Source organism: Littorina saxatilis, linkage group LG1 (genome assembly GCF_037325665.1).
Source record: "Littorina saxatilis isolate snail1 linkage group LG1, US_GU_Lsax_2.0, whole genome shotgun sequence".
NCBI lineage: Eukaryota > Metazoa > Mollusca > Gastropoda > Littorinimorpha > Littorinidae > Littorina > Littorina saxatilis.
The window spans coordinates 42838613-42855938 of record NC_090245.1 but is presented as its reverse complement, the minus strand read 5'-3'; the positions used below and the strand labels follow the sequence as shown (position 1 = coordinate 42855938).

The 17326-nt window shown below is 41.2% G+C and overlaps 1 long non-coding RNA gene across 1 annotated transcript in view; it reads right to left on the bottom strand.

Moving 5' to 3' along the window:
- Positions 1–11985, bottom strand: part of LOC138970400 (uncharacterized) — a 30761-nt gene extending 18776 nt beyond the window's left edge. The window contains exon 1 of the long non-coding RNA XR_011456925.1: positions 11817–11985. This is a non-coding gene — a long non-coding RNA (uncharacterized lncRNA). The remainder of the gene's footprint in view (positions 1–11816) is intronic.
- Positions 11986–17326: the final 5341 nt, after the last annotated feature.

Below are 17326 nucleotides of genomic sequence, written 5' to 3'. Positions count from 1 at the left end.
TTGGGCTGTGTGTTTCGGCAAGTCGGAAACTTTTTCACACGCTTTGGTGTGTGAACTAATATACACACAAAATTGACGAAAGTGCACAAAAAGGTTCCAGCCTTGAAAACTTCTGAGAACCCTCATTTGACACTTTTCTGCTAGAAACAGTAGTAAACAAAGTGGGTCCCTATTTCATAAACCGACTTTTTTTTAAAACAGTTTTTTGAAAAGGTAATTGGAAAAATGAAAGACGATGACATTTTCAGATTCGCTTCTCTTAAAGGCTGCCCTTTACGTAGCGTTCATTAATTAATTCCTATTGTTTACATGTGCCAATAATGTTATAAAACTGTACCTAAGGGGATATAATAAAGATTGGCTGTAGCTTTCGAACACAGAAAAAATTATTGCAGTATTGCAAAGTGGTGTTGATAGTGTCGAATGTAAACGGAACAGTCTCAAAGTGAAAGTGGATGTTTTCCGGAAATTGCGAAGTTAACAAGAATACAGAAAAGCTCGCTTTCCTGCTTAGCACAATACACTACCGCGCTAATCTGGCGTGTCAATATCACTACGTTTTGCACGTGGAAGGTGAGCGATTACCCCCCGCGGGTTAGGGGGAAGAATTTACCCGATGCTCCCCATGTCGTAAGAGGCGACTAACGGATTTTGTTTCTCCTTTTACCCTTGTTAAGTGTTTCTTGTATAGAATATTATATAGTCAATTTTTGTACAGAATTTAGTCAAGCAGTATGTAAGAAATGTTAAGTCCTTTGTACTGGAAACTTGAATTCTCCCAGTTAGGTAATATATTGTACTACGTTGCAAGCCCTTGGAGCAAATTTTTGATTAGTGCTTTTGTGAACAAGAAACAATTGACAAGTGGCTCTATCCCATCTTCCCCCTTTCCCCGTCGCGAAATAACCCTTCGTGGTTGAAAACGACGTTAAACACCAAATTAAGAAAGAAAGGTGAGCGATTTCCTTCACGCGGGGATTGACGAAGCTGCACTGTCTGTGTTGACAGTCTAAAAATAGCCTAAGTCCTGGAGAACTGTTGCTAAACATAGCAATAAACTTTATAAAGAATTAATTATTTCTCGTAATTGGTAAGGACTTCAAACCTAAAACTTTGCAGGAAGCTTAATTTATACATCCCCGCAACGATGGGAAAAGCCCTGGAAGTAATTAAAATTATTAAATAGGACTATGTCAGCCTTTAAAGTATGGGGAAAGACTGTTCTCAAGAAGACACATTGATAAGTTGCAGACTCCCCGAACTTGGAAGACTTTCTAAGATATTGAGGGATACGTCTGGAATGATAATTAGTACTATCAACCAGGCTATAGCATGGTTACACTTGGTCACAAACAGGAGTGTACTCCGAATGATATGGTTTTTGGAGACACTGGAAGATAGTCAATGTTTTTAAATTGCTATATGTGTGTGTTACAATATTGGTTGAAAATAACAATAATGAATGAAAACAGGATACCAAGAAAAGCGTATAATATGCTCTTGAAGTTGGATGAAAAGGATTAAACAAATTGGGCCACCAATGTTCACCTGGGTTTGTATAGATTTGGATTTGTATGGGAAAACCCAGGAGTTCAGTCAATCCCTGTATTTGTTCAAACATGTAGGCAATGGTTAATTGATTGCAATGTCAAAATTGGTCCAGCCGCAAGACCCTTGCAAGTTTTCGAATGGGATTAGCAGTTACAGAGCCAAATAAGCACAGCCATGATAAAACTAAATTAACTACGGCATTTTTCTGTCCTTTTTGTAAAACATGTATTGAAAGTGATGTGCATTTTGTATTTGTATGCCTAGCGTATGAAGATTTGCGTGCAGAGTTGATTGCAGCAAAATAATACAGGATACCATGTATGTTTCGATTGTCAACACAATTGTACAGTCACAGAACCCTGCGCAGCTGCACATGTTAGAAAACTGGCCATTTTTTATTTGAAAGCCAAAAACACAAAAAGAAGTTGTATTTGGTTAAGTTGATGGTATTGTAATACGTTTTGTCCAGGAAAACTATGTCAGTTTATTACATGACAACATTTGTTTTATTGATCACACGTTCATATTTTTTGCAAGAGCGTATATATAGTTATCGTATGTTAAAAAGGTATGTGAATATGCGGATGATTGGGGAACAAATGCAGCGGACATGCATGTGAAATTCATGAAGAAGTGTCAGATATGCATGCACATGTGACTAACCCAGTACCCCCCGTGGGTTAGGGGGAGTCCCATATTGGTTGGGACTAGAAAGAATTTACCCGATGCTACCCTGCATGTCGTAAGAGGCGACTAACGGTTCTGTTTCTTCTCTTCTTTTGTCTTATTTCTGCCTTACCAGTCCTTTCACCTATATTTCCTTCCAAGAAAACTCTCCCTACTATTCCCTGCAGTTTTCCAATTCTTTTCTTGTTGTCTTATTTCTACCTGACTGGATCCATCACCTTTATTTCACTTACCAAAAGTCTTCTTTTCCACATCCTTATTTCTCTGCACCCCGCATGTCGTATGAGGCGACTAACGGATTCTGTTTCTCCTTTTTACCCTTGTTGAGTGGTTCTTGTATAGAATATAGTCAATGTTTGTAAAGATTTTAGTCAAGCAGTATGTAAGAAATGTTTAGTCCTTTGTACTGGAAACTTGCATTCTCCCAGTAAGGTCATATATTGTACTACGTTGCAAGCTCCTGGAGCAATTTTTTTGATTAGTGCTTTTGTGAACAAGAAACACTTAACAAGTGGCTCTATCCCATCTCCCCCCTTTCCCCTATCCCATCTCCCCCTTTCCCTCGTCGCGATATAACCTTCGTGGTTGAAAACGACGTTAAACACCAAATAAATAAAGAAAGAAAGACTAACCCAGTATCAAGTATGCCTGTGTGCCGAATATTTTCATATGAATTTCTGTTTGTTAATGTTATGGTGTATCACCCTATTTATGGGCTGAGGAATAAGTATTCTTGAGTCCTGAATACCTGAGGCATGTACATATATACTTTTATGCAGTATATGCTTTTGTTTTCTTCCAAGACAAATTACCAGAAGGAATGTCACTAGTTTTCGTATACTGTTTGAATTCCATGGACCATTTTCACCAAAGGGATTACTGAATAATCTCATGTCTGTTGTAAATTTTGGCCCATGACTTGTGGAGATATTACAATTTGGTGAAAATTAGGCTCGTTTTATGTAAAATATGCTGATTATTTGTTATTTTAGTTTCATCATTTTTCATAAATGTGCTTGGTTAATGTTTCAAATTATGGACTGGGTGGCCGAGTGGTAACGCACTTGCGCTCGGAATCTAGAGGTTGCGTGTTCAGGCCTGGGTCAGGCCGCAATTTTCTCCCCCCTTTCCTAACCTAGGTGGTGGGTTCAAGTGCTAGTCTTTCGGATGAGACGAAAAACCGAGGTCCCTTCGTGTACACTACATTGGGGTGTGCACGTTAAAGATCCCACGATTGACAAAAGGGTCTTTCCTGGCAAAATTGAAAAGGCATAGCTAAAAATGTCCACCAAATACCCGTGTGACTTAGAATAAAGGCCGTGAAAGGTGAATGCTCGCCCTAATAGGCTTGAGGTTTGCTGGCCGATGTGAATGCGTGATATATTGTGTAAAAAATTCCATCTCACACGGCAGAAATTAATATGTAAATCGCCGTGAGCTCTTGTGAGAAACGGCGATTAATAAATGTCCATTATTATTATTATTATTATTAAATTTGCTGTTGTAGTTCATTCGGTGTTTTGCTCACAAAAAGTGTTTTGTCAGTTAACATTGATTTAAATAAAATTGGCTGACTAAACTTGATCCATTTGTCTTGAGTGTTTGCATCCATGTCTATAATAGGAGCGTTACATACTTCACAAATAATGCTACAAATTGCGGATTAGCCAATGGACGAATGAATGTTCTGTTGAATGTTGAATACTGTACAGAATGCATGACCTTTTTTCTTTTCTTTTTAATAGTGGTGAGGCCCTCTACCACCAAAACGAATGTTTAGTCCAAGGCCGAATGCATTAATATGCCTGTGGCTAAATGGCTTTTAGCCATTGGTTAGACATTTATTTGTAACCATAGGCTAAGAAATTCCATTTTCGGACATAGGCTCATTCCTGAACATCACAATTCGTATTTGGTGTGGCGGCAAATTTAATGTGTCCAGGCTTATTATGACTTTCCACAATTGACGATGAGTTACTGATATCGAAACGCACACACACACACAAGAAACAGGGGCGGATCACAGCATGGTTAAGAGGGGGGGGGGGGGGGGTTCAAATGTCTTTTAGGGAGAGTTCGACAACGCGAAACAGTTAATTGAGGACGCGAAGTGTTTATCCTTTGCCGGATGCCGCTTTTGACTACACACTCCCGACGATGCGGGTTTGTCTGAACCCATACATTTGAAAGAGGGTTTTTACCGTTTATTCCTCTAACGACGATGCGGGTTTGTCTGAACCCATACATTTGAAAGAGGGTTTTTACCGTTTATTTCTCTAACGACGGGGTGGGTTCAGGGAAACCCACAGCGCTACTTCAGTGGTTGCATCGAGTTTCTCCCTTTACCGACCTCTTGCAGGGGAGGGAGGGGGGGAGGGAGAGGGTGAGGGAGAGGGGGAGGGAGAGACTGAGAGAGACTGAGAGACTAAGAAAGAGAGAGAGAGAGAGAGACTAAGAAAGAGAGAAAGAGAGACTAAGAAAGAGAGAGAGAGACTAAGAAAAAGAGAGAGAGACTAAGAAAGAGAGAGAGAGAGAGTCTAAGAAAGAGAGTGAGAGACTAAGAAAAAGAGAGAGAGAGAGACTAAGAAAGAGAGAGAGGGAGACTAAGAAAGAGAGAGAGACTAAGAAAGAGAGAGACTAAGAAAGAGAGAGAGAGAGACTAAGAAAGAGAGAGAGACTAAGAAAAAGAGAGAGAGACTAAGAAAGAGAGAGAGAGAGACTAAGAAAGAGAGAGAGAGATACTAAGAAAGAGAGAGAGAGAGATACTAAGAAAGAGAGAGAGAGAGACTAAGAAAGATAGAGAGAGAGACAAATAAAGAGAGAGAGAGACAAATAAAGAGAGAGAGACTAAGAAAGAGAGAGAGAGAGACTAAGAAAGAGAGAGAGACTAAGAAAGAGAGAGAGAGAGACTAAGAAAGAGAGAGAGACTAAGAAAGAGAGAGAGAGACTAAGAAAGAGAGAGAGAGAGACTAAGAAAGAGAGAGAGAGAGACTAAGAAAGAGAGAGAGGGAGACTAAGAAAGAGAGAGAGACTAAGAAAGAGAGAGAGAGAGACAAAGAAAGAGAGAGAGAGACTAAGAAAGAGAGAGAGAGACTAAGAAAGAGAGAGAGAGACTAAGAAAGAGAGAGAGAGAGACTAAGAAAGAGAGAGAGAGAGAGACTAAGAAAGAGAGAGAGAGAGAGACTAAGAAAGAGAGAGAGAGAGACTAAGAGAGAGAAAGAGAGACAAAGAAAGAGAGAGAGACTAAGAGAGAGAGAGAGAGAGACTAAGAAAGAGAGAGAGAGACTTAGAGAGAGAGAGAGAGAGAGACTAAGAAAGAGAGAGAGAGACTAAGACAGAGAGAGAGAGAGACTAAGAAAGAGAGAGAGAGAGACTAAGAAAGAGAGAGAGAGAGACTAAGAAAGAGAGAGAGACTAATAAAGAGAGAGAGAGAGACTAAGAAAGAGAGAGAGAGAGACTAAGAAAGAGAGAGAGACTAAGAAAGAGAGAGAGAGAGAGACTAAGATAGAGAGAGAGAGACTAAGAAAGAGAGAGAGAGAGAGACTAAGAAAGAGCTAGAGAGAGAGAGAGAGACTAAGAAAGAGAGAGAGAGAGACGAAGAAAGAGAGAGAGAGAGACTAAGAAAGAGAGAGAGAGACTAAAAAAGAGAGAGAGAGACTAAGAAAGAGAGAGAGAGAGACTAAGAAAGAGAGAGAGAAAGAGAGACTAAGAAAGAGAGAGAGACTAAGAGAGACAGACAGAGAGAGAGAGAGAGACTAGAAAGAGAGAGAGAGAGACTAAGAGAGAGAGAGAGACTAAGAAAGAGAGAGAGAGAGACTAAGAAAGAGAGAGAGAGACTAAGAAAGAGAGAGAGAGGCTAAGAAAGAGAGAGAGCGAGAGACTAAGAAAGAGAGCGAGAGACTAAGAAAGAGAGAGAGAGACTAAGAGAGAGAGAGACTAAGAAAGAGAGAGAGAGAGACTAAGAAAGAGAGAGAAGAGAGACTAAGAGAGAGAGACAGAGAGAGAGACAGAGAGAGAGACAGACAGGGAGAGAGACAGACAGAGAGAGAGAGAGACAGAGACAGACAGTCAGATAGACAGACAGTCAGATAGACGGATAGACAGACAGACAGACAGAGCAACTGACAACAGACATACAGACAGAGAGATACGGACAGACAAACAGAGAGACAGACAGTCTCTTGGAGACAAACAGGCAGACAGACACTGTTCCGCCGCTTTGGTAATTATGGGTGTAGCAGAACCCGCGCCGTCGGCAGAGGGATAGTTACAATCACTACTACTCTTTAAAAGTATGGGTATGTGTGAACCCGCGCCATCGGTAGTGTTTATGTAAATTATCATAATCAATTAATTCTGATGTTTTGTCATGTACACACTAAAAATTTGCAGACAGAGAGCAAATTAGGTGTGTGAGAGATACTTAAAATTTCAAAACGATACCTTTAATGGTTCCAGAGTTACAATGATTTTAGTGTGTCTCTGGGTACAGGTGAACCCAGGAAGCACGGCAAAGGTTAAACCATCTAGGGGGGTCTGGGGGCATGCCCCCCCCCCCCCCGGAATTCCTCTAATACACCTTCCAAAAAGTATATTTAGGAAGACAAATTTGGATCAAAACAAGGACAATTGACCAATCTGGTGTAACCTGAGACAGCAAATTGCCGACCTACTTTCTAAAACTGTCACTTAAAAGACAAAGGCCTGCTCCTATAGGGTCTGGGGGCATGCCCCCCCGGAACAGTTTTGATATAAATCAAGGAAAATGGAGCAATCTGGTGCAACCTGAGCCATCAGTTTTTCTTTGTTTTTAATTTAACAAATAAAATTTAAGCGGGGGGAGGGGGGGGGGTGGGGGGGTCCGGAAACCCCCCCTGGATCCGCCCCTGAGAGAACAAGGTGGAACTTCCAAATTTAGGCTCCAAACAGCAGAATCAGGTTTGGAACCCAGTTTGGTAGTTTGGTCGTCGGTGTGTATCTCAAGGAACCCACTAGTACAAAAAAGAAACCCACTTTTCCAAACTTTTCCAAAGTCAGCAACATCGAAGTTTGTTTAGATATTTTTCTTTTTTACTCATATTCGGATCATTTACAACTAAATGAAGCTGTATAGTGCTTTTTGAAGTGCTCACTAGTTTAGAACATGTGGAACCCAGTTGACATAATGTTAGCAATAAACCCAGTTGGGTGGCCTTGCATGTATGTGTGTGTGTGTGTGTGTGTGTTTGTGTCACAGTGTGTGTGTGTTTGTTTGTGCGTGTTTGTGTGTGTGTGTGTGCGTGTGTGTGTTCGTGCGTGTGTGTGTGTGTGTGTGTGTGTGTGTGCGTGCGAGTGCGCGCGCCGTGTGTGTGTGTGTATGTGTGTGTGTGTAAGAGTGTGTTTTCGGGGGTATGTGTGTTCCAGAATGTGACTGAAGGAGTAAATGAAGAGGAAATGATGATGATGTAAAAGGGGAACGATTACTGAAAAAAAACATCAGCATGTACAACAACAAACAACAACAAACAACAACAACAAACAACACTAAACAACAACAAACAACAACAAACAACAACAACAACAACAACTAGCGTTGAGATGAACAGTAGAAGAAGAGGAGGAGCGGTCAGTCAAGCGCTGCTCCATAGCTAGTCTGTAAGTGCTTGCAAAAAGTTGGCTGTTTCAATTGGATATATCAGTAAACACGGTAAATGAGACGGTGGCCGCCCGACCTGACCTCGTCATTTTCTGTGTATGTTATGTTTCGCATGCACTGTTTAGACTATCAAATCGTGTATGCCCCAGACTGCCTTGTGTCAGCAACAAAATTGGGACAGTCCCGTTCTCCCCTCCCCTCCCTCCCTTCTCCTCCCTCCACCCTCGCAAGAAGGGTAAGTGCGATGGGAATTCCCCTGGAAGGGAGAACTCATTATGCAGTTAGGTTATCTGCAGGTTGCAATGCCTGTACCTTGCTTGTTCACAGCTGTTTGCCAGGCTCTTTTTCAGAGGTCGGTGTTAAAAATGACAACAGACCATGTGATGTTGAGGATGGTCCCTAGACATCTGTTGAGTAAATGTCTAGAGTGTGTGGGTCTGGGTTGTTCTCCATGTTTCAGAACCATAAAGCAAGATTGACATGACGTTAGTGAAGAGCTTCATATGTCCATATTAATCAGAATGTCGAAGGTGTCGAAGGCGTGCCTGGCCTTGTCGATGCAGTTGTTGTTTTCCTCTTCACCCCCACCTAATCCTGACCGAACTGCCAAGTCAGACAAACTTCCCTGCTTCTTGAATGTTCTCTTTTTGAAGTTGGATGGTATTTTCTGCTTGTTGTTAATCGAGTGATCTGTCTTCTTCATGCTGATTTTGAGATCTGCCTTTAATGCTTCCGCGGCTACGCCGGACAACTTTCCTTGACTGCGTCATGCCTCATGGTACCTGTGTGATAGAAGGCTGTTGTCGTCGGCAAAGTCAATGTCTTCTAAATGTTTCATGAAGGTCCACTGGATGCATGTGTTTCTGTCTGCTGTCGAGCACTTTCTGATCCAATCGACCACTAGCAGAAAGATGATCAGCAAAAAAGAGGCAGCCTTGTCTTACGCCAGTCCTTACTTGGCATGGATTTGTCAGTTTCACATCATGTATGAATTGACATATGAGATTCTTGGATGATGGGGATGAGTTTTGTTGAGAAACCATAGTGATACGTAAGCTACCAGTTATTTGTCTGCATATGCTGTCAAAAGGTTTGCTGAAGGTCGACAAATACTTTGGACAGGAGAGTGTTCCATTCCAGCGACCGCTCGGTGATGATTTGCAGTGTAGCAATGTGATCTGTGCATGCATGGGCTGTCTTGCGGGAGTTACCCATCAAGGACCTTTTGGAGTCTCTCGTGGATAATTCTTGTCTTGAACTTTCTGGGGAAAGAGAGAACCATAATTCCTCTCATGTTGTTAAAGGATCAGAGATCTCTTTTATTTGGAGGTTTTAGAAGATATCCTATAACCCATTCCTTCTGGTTCTTGTTTGTTCGTATATATATCTTCAGCTGGAGTCATTGTATCATCCAATTTGACGTATGGACGTTGGCCTTCAGTGAATCAGGTGGTATACCATCTGGACCTGCTGCTGTGCTCGACTCTAAGGACCTGACGGCGTTGCTGAGTTCATCCTTGGATGGGGGGGGGGGGGGTGGTGTTTATGCTCCAGAGCTCGACTGCGTAATATATAATTATATATATATGTCATAAGGGACAGGTGGATAAGGTCTGTTCAAGATTTCCTCAAAATGTTAATCCACATTGCTGTCTATTCAGCTTATGGTGATGATTTTGCTGTCTTATGTTTGACTGGTAAGGCTGAATTTCTGTTCTAAACAGCCATTCGATAAAGTATATATTTCACCCACACAACAAAGACCCAAACTTGTGATTAATGTATATAGTCACTGATAATGAGACTTTGGTTTCCTTCTATATTATTGCCAGAAAACATAAAACAAAGCGTGTTTGGACCACAATGACGAGACGCACCGAATTTATAAGCAAGGTTTTCAAAACAGAAACAGTGCTATTTGCTGTATCACCAAGGTCCCGTTGCTGTTAATATTATGTCTGCTAACAGAACTGTCACTGTCACATACTATGCAGAAACCTTATTACTGTAACTTACTCACGAGTTCAGCGGTCAACGACTAAACTGCGAAACCCAGACCTCCCTTCTCATACATGACAATGCCAGTCTCCACAAAATAAGGGCCGTAACTCCATTCCTTAAGGTCCTAATGATCCCATCTTTGCCTCACGCATTCTTCAGACCTGATTTTACTCCTTGTGATTTCTGGTTATTCCCTCTATGAAAACAAGACTTTGTGTCAAGAAGTTTCACTGTTTCCAGGACATCAAAAAAGCTGTCAAATCAGAGCTTAAAAGCAACCCCAAATAAGGCCGTCTTAAGGCCTCTACTTAGCTCAGGTACTTGTGACTTTGCATCGATGTAGGAGGAGAGTAGTTCTAATGGCTACTATAATTTGAGCCAGATACGCCAAACAGTCTTTGCGAAAAACACATTTGATCATTTTGTTTGGATCATATCTCGTAGCGCTAATTCTCATGCAACAACGTTGGAATTTAGTTATGTACAGATTTACAATTAGCGTAGTATACTCGACTAACACCAACAAAAATAAAGTGGAATAGTGTGTTGCACATTAAGGATCTTGTCAAACGTACATCCTCACTTGTTTTACGTAAGTGCATAACGGTAGTTAAATTGCCGGGAGGGAAGACAGCCGAGAATGTCCAAATAATGACATTTCAAAACAAAACCGTTTGAATGACGTTTTCGATCAAGAATCGGGAGTCATTTATCTTTCTGAGGGTGTTTACTTTACTTATTTGCCCGCCACGTTTGAATGCAATATTTTCGAAAATCAAGGCGTTGTCTGATTAAAAAACCGAGTGACCTTGACCGGTGTTCTTGAGTAGTGACCTTGACCCGGAATGCTTTAAATATGTTTGCAGGAGGTGTATGTTTCTTTTAAGTGTATCGATATATGTACAAAATGTACATTTCAAATCATTAGTTCACAAGTTATTTAGATGGGCTTTCATGGTGTCGGTGGACCAACGGGCGGACCAACGAACAGACGGAGGGAGGGACAAAGAGCCGCAGGGCCGGACTACCGGGGAGGTTATGGGGGTTGCGCAACCCCCCCCCCCCCCCCCCCTAGCCTAAACATGTACCTCACTTATTTAAAAAAAAATGTATTATTGTTTATGTTATGCCGTTTCATGCAAGGAGCGACCATTTTCATATCTTAGAATATGACCTACCCTTCAGCTTCAGGGGGCTTCGCCCCCTGACCCCCACCAGGGGCAGAGGAACATCCCCCTGGACCACCACTGGCAACCCCCCCCCTCCTCTTTGCCTAGTCCGGCCCTGAGCCGTATAGTGGTTCAACAATGGATGAGAAGATCAATGATAAGTTAAAAATCGGCCGTGTAAAACTACCTTTATTTTAATACCAAAACAGTATTACTATTGAACATTGAATTCACACGTGCCACGTCAGTGACGCTACACATAAAGTGACATTAACCGCTAGTCGGAAGGATACATTTGATATTTGCATTTTCTTTCATATTTCAGAAAGTAATGATATGTCTTGAATATGATCTAACAAAATTACATTATTAATTTTAGTTGGCTAATCTCATAGAATTTTTGAATTTTGCTTAGTGAGTGAAAAGCAGTTGAGCATTTTTGCCACGTCAGTGACGTTTTTTCAAACTCAAGTACCCTTAGCTTTTTTAACCTTAACATTGGGTAGGTGGGTTGTCATTTTTGGCAAAATCTCTGCACAAATTTGAGTTATTAAAAGCATCATGAACATTGCTTTTATGGCAAATAATGTCTGATTGAGTGTGCGATTACCACGTCAGTGACGCTGGAATTGCCCATTAGAGGTACTCAGAGTTGAGGTTATTTTTCTTAAAACACACTAAAATGTATAGGCAGTTCGAGAGATATATTCGAACAAAATAAAAGTCTTAGACAAACCACAACCGGTCAGCATTAGCAGTAGCCATACACCAACCTTCGTTAGGATGTCTTCCGTGGTCATATTGTGGTCATAGCTGGTGAAGGGCTGACAGCCGTGTGTCCACAGTTCGTACATGACGCAGCCAGCACTGTATACCATGTTCTTCTCCCCGTACCGCCCTTCAAACAGTGCTTCGGGGGACGTCCATCTCAGCGGCACGGCGCCCTGGTGACGCACTGTTTGTTTGACAAAGCTTTTGAATGTTACGTTATATTTCTGTTAAATTTAAGAACAGAAAAATGTCTGAATGAATTCTTCTTCTTCCTCATTAACTGTCGATATTCTCCACTTAAGGGTATATAGGAGCTACATTAAAATACACCGTTTTTCTCTTCCAACCATTTGACCACAACATTCATGAAACAAAACTGTTTGTGTTACAATTTTGTGTGCATTTGCTTCAATGTATGTAGAATAATAGTATAATTATGATCCCAATTTATTTTTTAGATTGAAGTAGTTAAAATTATGAAATGAAGAATAAACAATGCGATGAATCGAAACATGTTAGTTCACAGATGACAAGATAATTTCACTATTCATCAGAATGATTTGAACTTTTGCAGACATTTTAAAGACATTCTGATAGATGTTTTGTTCTGAAAGCTCAGCTCAGGAAAACAAGTGAAAGTGATACAAATGTTGACTGTGTGGGTATAGAATTTATGAAAAACTGGAAAATGTGTCTCTCTTTAACTTTTAGCTCCTACAAGACCGCTGGGTCGAAGTACAGTGATTGTAACGTCTTGCGTCTTCATAAACGTTCAAATAACAAACCATTCTTGTTTTTTGATTCTGAATGTGTCAGCAGTTCAGATTTTCTATATTGCTTGTCACTAAAAGCTACACAGAGGCGTTTGGCCTTAAATCTTCATGATAAGACCATTTATATTCAAAGCAATTACTCATAGAAAGGAAAAAACACACACAAAATGATTAATTTCGTCAATGTCATTGCCTCGCTTGTTTTTTTTCTGCATGCAAGCAGCTAGTTTACTGTATAATTAGTGTTTGTCTGTCTGTGCACTTTAAAGACCGCTGGGTCGAAATATCTTTGAACGTAACATTTTGATTTGTCAATAATTAAAAGTTCCAATAACATACCTTTCTTGTTTATTGATTCAGTCATAGAAAGGCAATTTATTCTCCTGCGGCATGGCGGTTTTGCATAGCCTTATAGGTTGTGGGGACGTTAAATGGAGAATACTACATGGCTTCCTATGTGATACCAGTTTTACACGAGTTCTGTTTCTAGATACTGAACTGCGAGCGAAAGCGAGCTTTCCAATATTTGAAAACACGAGTGTAAAACTGGTCTCACATCTGTTTATCCTACATACTGTACTTGCGTGTCTATTGCTCCACACGTCCCTCAGTCGAAGCGCTCAAATTGACCAGGCTTCAAATGGAACCTCGATCTCTTCGAAAGCTCCGTGTCATCTTTGACGTCAAAGCAAAGAGACATCAACCTAGAATTCATAGGATGACGTGTACGTTCTCAAAATTCTTCCAGAAAAACCAACGAGCTCAAAGGTGTTCCAAGAATGACGTTTGTCTCGGTGACTCGGCATCACGGGCAGTGGAAAATCAGGTCCCTGCCAGACACGACCTATTTACATGAACTGTGGATTACGATATTGTTAATAAATTATGACATGACTGGTATCTCACACCTATGTAGGATAAAGACCAATAGCCCTGCCGCATGCAGCAAACAACTTATTTTTTTATGAGGCAGTGTCTCTGCGATGCAAACTACATCGACCAAGTCGCTTTCAGATGCCTTTGAGCAATTCCGATTTGTTTCGACTCATCTGCATTTCAGTCATGGTTTTTGAAGATCAAGTGACAGCAGACAGGGGCTGTTCCTGGAGTTTGTTGTGCATGTACTTTTTCATGTACATGTACATTTTTTAAAGTTGAGATTCTGAAGTCAGAGGTTGCTAACAAACGGGTCTTCTAACAGTCAAAGTTTTTTTGATTGATAGTTAATGTTAGAAAATCAATGAAAAGGTGTTCCTTTGTGAGCTCCCTTGACATAGTTAAACGGGAACATTCAACTTATTTGAAACATCGGTTACTAATTAGCGTATCGATCGACTACTACATGATAAAAAAAAGTACAGAGGCGATATTGGAGATCATTCTATTTGTTTTCGTTTTAAAGCATAAATACAATTGAAGTAGAACAACACACTGAGAGAGACAGACAGACAGAGAAAGAGACAGACGGAAAAAGACACAGAAAGAGACACAGAGAAAGAGACAGTGAAAGATAGAGAGGGTCCACATTGTCTGAATTACAGAGACTAAAGAGACAACAACCTAGCAAACAAGAGGCTTGTACTGAATACACTGAGAGAAAAACACGGTGTTACACTTACCATGCTTGATTTCTTTATCATCGTAGATCGGGTCATTACCGAGAAACTCGTGAGCCAGTCCCAGGTCAGCAAGCTTGACCACACAGTTTGAACTTGTCAGGACCGAATACCTCTTTCCCAGAGACTGCCTGCGGTTTTCTGTCCCTGGCTGGACCACCAAGTTGTAGCAAGTGACATCACGGGGGTCAATATTGTGGGAGGTAAAGAACTCCAACGTCTCAACGACCTGAACCGTGAGGTCGCGAAGAACAGCATCACTGAGCCAGAGCTGGGAATCTCTGTGATCTATAAGGTAGGCAATCAAGCGGTGGTTCTCCACTTCTTCGGTGACATAGAAAGGAAACGGCAACAGCTGGTAGCTGTAGAGTTTCAGCAAATGAGAGCATTTGGGGCTTAGATCCCTAAGCATGTCAAGGTTGCGTTTGTGTTTCTCTGCTCTCTCCTTGATCGCTCTTCGTCGTTTCTCGTCTTTCTCGTTGAGTCCCGGATGTTGCGCGCAGCATTTTTCCAACACCGCTCCAGACATGCATCGAGCTGTTGGTGTGTACATGGCTACTTCACCCTGCCTCTGACCAACCGTGACCGTGGCTGTTTGCCATCCACATATTTCCCTCGCTTGGTGCAAATCTGGCGACTGGTCATTTTTGATTGACCGATGGCGATGAAAGCCGATCGAGTGCAAGTTTGTCATCATGTAGCCTTGGACAATGTCGTGGAGGGGCACGCCCTCTGCCTCAAAGAAATCGTTAAAAGTCTTCCGTACATGTGTCGAAATGTGAAAAGGAAGACTTTCTATCTCTCGGAGAAGGCTGGGCTTGTATGACGGATTTGAACCTTCAATAACGCTCTGTATAAGGTCGGTAATGAACTTGTTGTGCGTCCCCCGACGTTCACCAACTTGGGAGTCCTCTAGAAGACAGAAAAAAAGATGTTTTGACAAAATCAAACAACTCTTTAAATGGACAAAGCATACATGGCAAAACTGTACAATTGATCAAAACAACACACACACACACACACACACACACACACAACACACACACACACACACACACACACACACACACAGTGTGAGGTCCACTTAGACATTTAAATATACTGGTTAAACTGTATAATCTGATGTCACCACTAGCACTGCGAGAAAGGTTTTTGTTGTTGAAAAAAGGTAAATCCTAAGCTGAGTTACGAATTTGACAGTCTGTTCAAATGGCATAGATCTGAACTTGAAAGAAAAGTTTATCATTCTGATTGAAATGGTTAGCAGATCACGATGACTTGTATTAGGTGATGAAGTTGAAAAATGACCAAGAGAAAATTGTTTAAGCTCGAGAGTTGTGTGACATATATACATAGGTTTAGCATTAATAACATACATGTTATATCATTATGCGTCCATTTTCACATACAAGAAAAATGATACAAAGAAGGAATTCTAAAATGATACCTCCTTCAAAAGTGGTCTTGAGAAGTACCACCATCCCCCGAAGGATGCAAAAGTCCATCAATGCTTTTGCTTCGTCTCCAATTTTGTGTTTCCTGGCGCTTTTTGTACTGCTGTAAAGATCCAGCAAGGTCATGAGTAGGTTTGAACCGTGCTCATTCCTGCCCTGGTACTTAAGCTGTGAACAAAACGAACCAGATCGCCCATTGCCATCAGAGAAAATTGACAAAATCACTTTGTTTAAATTGTATTGAAGTTGTGAAAATCAAATCAGTGTCTCATTAGTTGCCACACTTCTCAGAATGCATTGGTTTGTGTAACAGACGATCGCGTCGTTAGATACCGGTGTCAAATCGGAAATGTGAACATGTTTGTTCTTTATATCATGTAGTTTAAACTGTTATTTATGCATCTGATTTTCTTTTCGTTTTTTTTTTCTTCTATCATTTACATGGAGCAGATATGTAACAAGTTATGATAGCTCTGCTTTTGACGAGAAATGAGCCAGGCGTTTATGTCAACATCAAGATTACCTCGTTTAGAATCGTGAAGATGTGGACCATCAGCTGACAGAACGAAGCTCGAGCAAAGTCATCCTTTCTCTTTGTCCTCTCCTTCTCGCTGAAGTCTGCATGACTCCACTGCTGGATGAACGCTTTGTCTAGCTCATCCTTCATTTCTTCTTGAAACAGCTGTAACGCCTTCATCATCTGCTGCTTCAGTCCTCCGCAGCTTTTCTTCTTGCTGGCCTTCTTGCTGATGGCCAGCGCCTGACACTGCTCTGGACTGGGCTGTGGGCAGCGACTGAGGACTGCGGACATGGCCATCACGTGCAGTGATGTCATGGGCAGCAGGTTGGCGTCATCCTCACACAGGTCATGGAAGGCAGCCTTGGAACTTTTGGCCACTTCTATCAGCTCTTCTCTCACTGACGTGTCTTGGCTGATTAAAAGAAACTTTTCACTTAACAACCAAAAAGCGAGGAACCAATATTTCAATCACAACAAAGAAATTCGTATACACATAATTATTATTCAAGCTTTGTATACCCTAACGGCACTTCTTGGCTATTTGGCACACTCTTTGGATTAAAGATTGCATTTGCAGAGGTCATGGGACTGCCACTCAAACATTCAGAATAGGCCACAGAAAATCCTTTCAATTAGCTAGAGTAGATTAATTTGTATGGCTCTCTGGAGTGTTTGTTTAATGTTAAACCATTCCGCCCTAATCAAGTGTCAATCTAGTGAAAGCTAGACAATAGGCGATTTTAGCGGCCGTTTTGAGAGGTAACATTACAATTTACGCTGTCCACCTACAATGACCCAGTGGACAGCTTGTAGGATCTTATGCTTACATTCCGATCAATTTATGTAACCCTTCGACTTTTTTTCTAAACCAAACATTCTTTGACTTGTATCCTAGTAATTCTTGACTTTGCTGGTAGACAGACAATAGTGTAAGAGTGACGTGGCTGACTTTAATATTTATATAGTTGCACCACATAATTCAGCTCATTTGGACCTTCATTGAAAGCACAAATTGCTCTATTAATGCTGATCTACACATTCCTTGATCCTGTGAGAACAGTCTTCGCGCAGTTAGGGCACTCGTGCGTGTTCTGAGCACCCCCATACGTGCGTGCTTAAATACCGCCCCAAAAGAAGAGACAGTTCTCA